This window comes from Euprymna scolopes, chromosome 20 (assembly GCF_053919585.1).
Source record: "Euprymna scolopes isolate OS-2025 chromosome 20, ASM5391958v1, whole genome shotgun sequence".
In the NCBI taxonomy this organism is placed as follows: domain Eukaryota; kingdom Metazoa; phylum Mollusca; class Cephalopoda; order Sepiida; family Sepiolidae; genus Euprymna; species Euprymna scolopes.
In genome coordinates, this window is record NC_136501.1 from 14,089,601 (window position 1) to 14,098,862 (window position 9,262).

Below are 9,262 nucleotides of genomic sequence, written 5' to 3' on the forward strand. Positions count from 1 at the left end.
GGCTTGCTGTAGATGCTGTAGATACAAATAAAAGATGCATTTTTTTAAAAAATAAACTTACTTTTAAAATAAAAATAAACAAAACACAAAACAATTTATATTCTACTTTTAATGGCCAGCAAGATCATTATCCCAACAGTTGGATTAGAAAAAAAAATCAAGATGGAGAAATAAGCAAGTAAAAAACAAAATGGATGACATTTGAAACCAAAGTTGTGCAAAAACATTCTAAAAAACAAAAAAATAAAAATATACAAAAAACATTAAAAAAAACAATGAAAGACTTGTAAAGAAAAATAAAACTCAGTCTTTGTACAGAAAAAAACATTTATATATTAATTCTGTGATCAGATTTTCTGCTGTCATTTTTCATTTTTTTTTTTTTCTTTTCTTCTCATTGGAAAACCAAAATCATAATTTCAGAACTCTCCACTTAATAAGGCAAAAAAAAAAAAAAGAAAGCTTGAGTTGAATAATGTTAGCCCTATTTATAAGGGCGTGTGGCTCAACTTTGTCTCTGGACCTCATACCATATCATATATTCTCCCCCTCTCTCTTTCTCATAGTAATCCTCCATTTTGATTGTGATCATCATGTCCTTCTTTTGATTAAAACACTATTGTTATTTATTAAAAGATTTTGTTGAAAGTTGATCCTCTTTTCTTATTTATTATTTCCTTTGCACGATTATCAAAATATGTTTAAAAGAAATGAAATATTGTATTCATCGCACCTGTGTATGCATTTCTTTCTGTGACATCACAGTCACGCCACGCCTTAAAATACTGACACAACACTTACTCGGCAGGTTTATTTTTTTATTTTTTATTTTTTTTTTACAAAGGAATCACCACTTATTAAGGCCCATCAAGAACTTGTTTGGGGAACGGCTCCTCAAGAACTTGTTTACGTTGGAAATGACCATATTGTAGTCAGCTGGAAGAAGTGTTTGTTCATGGAATCTACGAAAGAAAGAAAGAATCTTTGTTCATGGAATCTACGTTTATGTTTAGGCACAGATAAAAAGTGGGGGAAATTATTGATCGTGGTTTCAGCCAAATGAGTGTTTCTTGTGAATATTTGGTGAGGGGGGATAGATTGGAGCTCAGACGAGCACTAGCTATGAAAATAACGATAAAACAGAGACAGACTCGCAACGTCTCTTCTGAGAAAGAGGTTGCAGGGAAGAGAAAAGGGCATCTCCCACTAGGCTACGAAGTTTATTCCGAACTCTGTCAAGGCAGGATAAGGTCTTCCTAGCAGCTCCTGCCCAGATGTGGCAACAATACTCCATCCTTGGACATACCTGGCTTTTATACAGGTAGAGAATTGCATCAGTAGGTACATATCTACAGGATCGATAGATTGATCTCACCATTTTTCCAACGACCTTGGCAATGGATTTGATATGCATGTTCCATTTCAGATCAGGATTAAAAGCCCAGAAGCTTGTCAAAACATGGAACCTCCTCAAGACGAGAGCCATCCATTTTAATTGTTGCCAAATGGAGATCAGAACGTTGCTGATGTAAAGATAGAAGCTTAGCTTTAGATGCATTAAAAGTAACCAGACACTTTTTCCCCCATTGTACCACATGCTCAAGATCAGAGAAAACTTGGTTATTTATAGCCTTTGATGTGCTACCATAGATGGTAGTGTCATTAGCATAAATGTCTATGAATGATGTAAGGATATGATCTGGAAGATCATTAATGTAGATCAGGAAGAGAGTTGAACCCAGGATGGACACCTGAGGGACTCCAGTATTAATACTATGAGATTCTGATTTCTGCCCATCAACCACTACTCTTATGAACCTGTCAGAGAGAAATGATTTAATAATTGCAAAGACAATTCCAGCTATACCATAGCTGGAGATCTTGTGAAGTAGACCTTTATGCCATACCCTATCAAAGGCCTTTGATATGTCAAGAGCAATTCCCCTAGAAAGAAAGCCTCCGTTGAGAGATTTGCTAATCCTATGAGAAATAGCCGTGAACACATCTGCTGTAGATCTAGCAAAATAGAAACCATATTGCATGTCACTAAGAAGGTTATTTTTGCTGAGGTCGTTGGCTACTTCTCTATTTAACAAAAATTCAAGTAACTTACTCATGATGCCCAAGAGACATTGGTCTGTACTGAGAGGGAGATGACCGATTACTAGAATTCTTAAATACTGGGCATACCAATGAGATTTTCCAGGGTGTTGGGAAGCAATTCTCCTTAAAACAAAGTTTAAACAGCTTTGTAAATATGAGAGCTAGTTCTGATTGAAGCTTTTGAGCATAATAATAGGAATGCCATCAGGGCCAGTTGCTTTATTGGAGTCAAGGTTTTTGATTTGCTTGGCAACATCACGCACAGATATTTGTTCATAGTGTTTTCTGATACAGAAGGAAATAAGTGGGGTTGGTGGCCTTGGTCGCCGAGGGTAGAATTAGCTGCAAAGTTCTTGGCATAGAGTTTGACTTTGTCTGATACTGACAAGATTACCCCAGGTCCATTGATGATGGTTGGGATAGAGCACGCGCTTCTATTCAGGACCTTATTTGCTATTTGCCAAAACTGCTGGGAACCAAGCTGCTGCTCAGCCACTTTGGACTTAAGGGACTGAGCATACAACTCTCACGTTCTTCATTACTCTTTTACAGTGGTTGCTGGCAGTCTTGAAAGCGGCTTTAGTCTCAGTATATCTATTACGTTGGAAACAATGGAAAAAGTGATTTCTGTGTGCAATGGCAACAGCACATTCTGGAGCGAACCACGGTTGGCTGTTGAGTTTTTGCTGGAATGTTTTCGAGAGTATGAAATGGTCTATACCTACCATTAACCATTCCTTCAGGTCTGATACTATAGAGGGCACAGCCTTTTTAAACATGGAGGTAGATCTGATATAAATGTACGAAAGCTATCCCAGTCAGCCATAGAGTATCGATATACTGTAAGATGGAGAGGGACGTCTGAGAACTTATTGCATTTCGTTTTTATATTAATTGATACAACAGAGTGATCGGAAGATCCCAGTGAATCGTCCTGGATTAGTCATTTAATGATGGAGCCAAACTACGTTTTTTTTTTGTTTTTTTTTTGTTTTTACACGGTGGTCACCACTTATCAAGGCCCGGAAGCCACTCAGGGAAAGGGTTATTGAATGTACAGTACGTTAGTGTGGAATCTAACTCTATGGCTGACTGGGATAGTTTTCGTACATTACAGTAGATCTTTTCACACCTAACACGCATAGTGGAACAGTTTAGGAAACAATTTTTATTTTTTTTTGTCAAATGAAATTTATAACATCAAAACCATTGTTTCAGGGTGGAACGATAAAATTGTCACCCCTAAAAAAAAAAACACCACTACAGCTTTATTTTAAAAGTTTTATTGAAAAAAATCAATTTAGATAACTTGATTATGTAGTAGAACTGACATCTATTCAATGTAGTCTAACCAGCATCCTACAAAATCATTCATACATGTTTAAAGTTCCCGCTTCCTTTACTGATGTACTTGGAGCCATACAAAGCTAAAGTTTGGAATATGGATATTTCATACGAATTGACATTTCTATATTTCACACATAAATATTTCATCATTTAAGTATGACGTCGGGCAAAGAAATATGACAATTTTCAGAGTCTGAGAGTAACCATATTATAAGTTATTATGAAGGTTGACTTAAGGACCCTCTGACAACCGTCTTTAATAGCAATGTTAATAAGGGCGTTTATTTTGTTCTTTTATGTCTGTGAAAATAGGAACCAAGTGAGTTGGTCGACTTTTGCATACATTATAAAAAAAAGAAAACAGCACTTGTATAGACCGCTATCCATGGTTGATTTGATTATCTTGGAGAAATTATGAGAAGCGTCCAAATACTTGAGGCATCAATTCTAGTAAAGAAAATAGGCTCCAATTTTGAATTATGATTGGGTAGTCCATGGAATGATAAAGTTGTCACCCCTAAAAAAAAAAACAATACTACAGCTTTATTTTAAAACTTTTATTGAAAAAATCAATTCGGGTAACTTGATTATGTAATAGAGCAGACGTCTATTCAATGTAGCCGCCTTCAGCCTCAATCACTGCCTTGATACGTGTCCGGAACTGGGAGCATGCCTTTTCTACAAGCACCAGCGGGAGCTCGGCGAATACTCGTCGGATGGCAGCGATCAGATTAGCTTTGGTATTGTGGGAGATCATATTGGTGATGTTCTCGACGTATGACCAAACAAAGTTGTCCAGCAGGTTCAGATTGGGGAAGGAGATAAACCCGGAAGAGAAGGTTAACTGATTGCACACTCTTCAGCACATCCCGGTACACTTTAGTGTTGACTTTCAAGCCGACTTCGAAGATGTGAGGTGGCATGATGTTGGCCTCACTTGGAACCACACCAAGACCATAGCCATGGCCAGAAACTTTAGAAACTTTGTTTTTATCACCCTGAACACGTCCCCGTTATTCATAGCAATCTAGTGATACATTTTGAGGGTGTTGGCAATGGTCCTGTTGTCATAAGTTGGATCGGTAGTTGTACAACAGCGCATCTCTGATCTCTGAATGGCATTTCAGACATAATAGAAGACTCCTATCGCTCTTAGGATTTGTACACAACTGGCCAACTAGTAGATGGTCTGCAATAAAAAATAGAAAACCAGTTTTCATGAAACGGAAATGGGATCGTGTCATCTCTTCTAGTGCGACAATTTTATCGTTCCACCCTGTAAGAAAAACTATTTTAAAAAACCTATTTGGCCTGCTTTATTTAACACATTTAACTTTGGAAGTTGCTTTTGTCTTTTTTCTTGTTCGAATTAATAACTAAAGTTGGAAAGTTTTTTTAATGAATTCAACGTAAAACAACGTTATCTAACTAATGGTCGTGTCGAAATTGTTAATATACTAGAAGATGTACGCAGCGTTGCTCGGTATTAAACGTAACGTTAAATTTCTTAACAAAGATGAAAATAAAAGGAACGGAGACATGCTCATGCAAGTATTACGTTTTTTTTTTAAACAGTTCACATGTTGTATGTAAAAAAGATATACTCGAACTGAGATCGAAACCAAAACTTAAAGGCAGTGAATAAAGTACGATAACTATTAGACCAACTTGCCACGGTCTTTAAAAAGTGTTCTTAAACCTCATGAAAAAGTTGAAAAATAGATAAAAATCCGATGACCCTCATGTACCAATTTTTTCAATTCTGATCCTTTAGCAGCCCTTTTTTCCGGATGAAAACAGATCAAAAAGTTTTCAAAATGTCTGAATACCCTATATACCAAATTTCAAGTCTGTAGATAAAAAATCCGTTAAGTATATAGGTTGAGAAGTGTCCTCACACACACACACACACACACATTTTCAATTATGTATATATATATATATATACTAGCATTTCAGTCCGGCGTTGCCCGGGTGTTTGGATGTGTCTGGTGAACAAAAAAAAAGCAAAAAAAAAAAATGTGGTAGTAGGAAGGCAGGCTCGAACCCGTACCGCGAAGGAGGAAAAGAACAGGGTAAAAAAACCTAACATCTATGCTGTTACGACCACCGCCAAACCGGAAGCGACATTTTTTTAAAATTAAGGCTAGACAATCTAAAGGAGAGGATAACTTCAAAAAATATTGGCGAAAAAAGTGACATGACCTCCCGCAACACCAAAGCTAGCCTGATTGTTGCCATCAGCCGAGTATTAACTGAGCTCCCTCCGGTGCTTGTGGAAAAGGCATGCTCCCAATTCCGGACTTGTATCAACATAATAATTATATAAATGGTTCTGTGCTACGAAACAGGTGCTGTCAAGAATTGAACATATTAACATTCTGAAAGAAATAAACAGTAAGATGGAGAATATCTTGGAATTTGCAATTGTGCTTTTTGATATTTACGTTATCTTTGATTTTCTTTCATGTCCGTTTAGAAAATGAATGGATCAAAGGATATAGTTTGTTTTTTTCGTATACATTTTTATTTTAATGTTTTATATTATTGAGATGACCTTGAAGAAGACAAAGACAGGATGTAAGCTGTCATTGTTCAAATGTTCAAAAGTGACAGGCATGAAAACACAAAAACAGATCGGAATTATCAATTGCATTCTGGGTAATTCGTTTAGAAGCGAATTGAAACATGCATGGTACAATTTGATAGTCGATTTTATATTTATTTTTCTGTCTGGATATGTAGAATAAACTAATTAAAAATGAAAACAAAGGATGAAATCTTTTATGTACAAGTGTTTTAGTCTTCATTATTGATAATCAACAACAATGAAAATCACAGGACCCCCATGAACAACCCCCCCCCCAACCATGCCCAGAGCACATCTGATGAACCAGTCAGAAAAGTTTTCATCTCTTAATCTCTTTTTCTCTCGTGAGACCATAAGCATCATCATTTCAGCCCTGGGAGAAAAATACTACATTGAATACTGCTATCAATTTTGGGTTCCAAAAATCGTCCAAAGAAACTGTAAGGTTATTCTTGATTTAGAAGTGGCACAGAGATTGTTCACAAGGATTATCGAGGGTTCATTGGACAATTTGAGCTAAAGAGACAGATAGGACAATTTTAGAATGCAGAATTGTGTGAAATTCATTTAGAAGCAAAGTGGAAACTACACGATGTCATGGAAACTGTGCGATTATTCTGGATATAGAAGAGGTTTTATGATAGGTCACAAGGATTATCAAGGGTTTGGTGGGCAACTTGAGTTATAGTGATATGTAATTTATCCCGGGTTATGCCAGCATATTGAAAATTGTGATTTTGCTGTGCAAGTTAGTTAGTGCAAAAAGAGTTCAAAGGGTTAAGTTGTTGATGTATGTCGAATGCTGTAGCTAGGGTTAGCGGTAGCACCTGAAATAGGTCATTCGGTTCGTGTGAAAGAAAAGAGAGGAAGATATCTTTTCGCTCGAATGCAAGTTGAGTCTGGGTTCTGATTTTGGGCGAAACAGACGTTGAATGCAAAAATGTGTCGAAAAAAGAAACGCAAAAAATGCTTGAGTCAACAATGTGATGGCTTCTCCCAATTCACTCGTAGACAAAATAAACTAATCCGTGCCAGAAAATTGGTGTTATGTTATCGACCAGTGACAAGAAGAATCGTATCCTAGAGAAGACTAGGATAACAGAAAAAGTATGGTGAACTTTATTCATGTATATATATGCATACACACTTGATGTATCACGATTACATACATAGATACAAAGTGACATGCGTAATGAGGTATGCACACAAAAGATAAAATCCCCTCTGGACTGTTACAATAGTTTGAACATCCTGAACACTAGAGAGCATACTAAACCAAGGAAACTATGGTTCGAATTCATTTAAGAAGTGACTTAAATGCATTGCTGTCAGCCATTTTGAGCCAAACTGCATGGATAGCAAGCGTGAGTTGTTGCCTCAAGTTTCACACCAAAGATTCTGGCACCAAATACAAAAACAAGATGATACAGAAGAGAGAGAATAAAAAAAATAATTAAAACAATCATTAGATGATTTATAAAATTTGAAATAAACGTCATATTTAATTATGCAAAATTCTTTTTCTATTAAAGTTTTGGAATTTGATCATTCTAATCGCATCAGGATTTCTTTCCTTAAAATGTAATCACAACAATTTGCCATTAAACGCAACAAGTATGAATACATTTTTGAAATAATTCTCTACGACGTTCGTTTGCCTATTTTTTGTTCATATATCACATCACTTCAACACCCGTCTTCCTACATTACTAACATCCTTCTTATAATCTTCCATATTTATTTACCAGCAATGCTTCAAACAAACTACCTTTACTTTTTATTTTTTTTACTAATATCGACATATTATTAGTTTTTTGTGTGTGAAACAACGACTATGAAGATGAGCATAACAGTCTGCAAAAGGAATGAATGCAAAATATTGACACATGTCTTGATTATGGTATCATTCAAACACTACGGTGTTTGAATATATGGTTAAGTGGCAGTTTTTATCATTTAGAACTGCTTTAATTCACCGCTCACTCATTTTTCGATCAAATTTTTTTTTTTTTACACAGTGATCACCACTTATCAAGGCCCGGAAGCCACTCAGGGATAAGGGTTATTGCAAGTACATTACGTTAGTGTGGAGATTTGATGAAGTGTCTTACTTAAGGGGGCGGTTCATTAGGAATTTGTTAACATTGGACTTGAAGACATCCAAGTTGTAGTCCGGTGGGAAGCAGGCAGACGGAACAGAGTTCCACAGGCGTGCACTTCTAAGAAAGAAGCTTTGTTCATGGAATCCACGTTTTGGTTTAGGCACAGATAAAGAGTGGGGGAAATTTTTCACAGTGGATTCGGCTAGACGGGTGTTTTTTGTGAAAGATTGGTGAGGGGGGACCAGAGATTGGAGTTCAGACGAGCACCTGCCATGGAAATAACGATAAAACAAGGATAGGCTCGCAAAGTCTCTTCTGTGGGAGAGAGGTTGCAGGGTAGAGAAAAGGGCATCCCCCACTAAGCCACGAAGTCTATTTTGTACTCTGTCAAGGCAGGATAGGCTGTTTTTTGCAGCTCCTACCCAGATATGGCAACAGTATTCCATCCTTGGACATACTTGGCTTTTATATAGAGAATTGTATCAACAGTGAGATATCTTCTGGAGCGGTAGAAGGATCCCACCATCTTCCCAGCGACCTTAGCAACAGACTTGATGTACGTGTTCCATTTCAGATCAGGAGTAAAGATCAAACCGAGAAGCTTGTCAAAACACGGGGCCTCTCCCAGACGAGAACCATCCATCACAATTGATGCCAGATGGGGATCAGAGCGTTGATGATGTAAGGATAGGAGTTTGGTTTTGGATGCATTAAAGGTAACCAGCCACATCTTCCCCCACTGAACCACGCGCTCGAGATCAGAGGAGAGAGAATCAGAGAGAACTTTGTCATTTACAGCCTTTGATGTGTTGCCGTAGATGGTCGTGTCATCAGCATAGATGTCAACGAAGTATGTGTTTAGGGAGATCATTGATGTAGATCAGGAAGCGAGTTGGGCCTAGGATTGACACCTGAGGGACTCCAGCATTTATATTGCAGACCTCCGATTTTTGTCCATCTACCACTACTCTTATGAGCCTATCGGAGAGAAATGATTTAATGATTGAGAAAACATTTCCAGTTATACCGTAGCTGGAAATCTTGTGAAGTAGACCCTTATGCCATACCTTGTCGAAGGCCTTTGATATGTCAAGAGCAATTGCCCTAGAAAGGAAGCCTT